We start from the raw sequence: 396 nt of genomic DNA on the forward strand, positions 1-396 counted from the left end.
CCTCTCGACGGGCACCTCACGGCTTCGGTGCGCGACGCCCACCCTGTCCTACACCAGTTCAATGACGTGCAGCGTCATGTTCATGTTCGGCGCTCACTGTTGTCGCGGTAATGCTGAGGTGGCGCAGGGCCGTCAGCAGCAGCAGCGCGTCGACCTGGAGGAGCAGAGCACCAGCGCACAGTGGTCGGAAATCGCTAAAAAGCGGCAATAAATGGTGTTTTACTCAGAATCGCGTAAAAATTGGTGTGTGGGGGTTTTGAAGGGTAAGGAATCTAATGGCGTGATCAAATTTTGACTATCGTTGTAAAAAAATAGGGTTTATAGGGAATTTTGGACTTTTGGGCTGTGTTTTGGGCATTTAAATTCTACTTTCAACTAATATACTATGTAAGAGAA

The sequence above is a fragment of the Frankliniella occidentalis genome, unplaced genomic scaffold (genome assembly GCF_000697945.3).
Source record: "Frankliniella occidentalis isolate FOCC.00 unplaced genomic scaffold, Focc_3.1 Scaffold220, whole genome shotgun sequence".
Taxonomy (NCBI): Eukaryota; Metazoa; Arthropoda; class Insecta; order Thysanoptera; family Thripidae; genus Frankliniella; species Frankliniella occidentalis.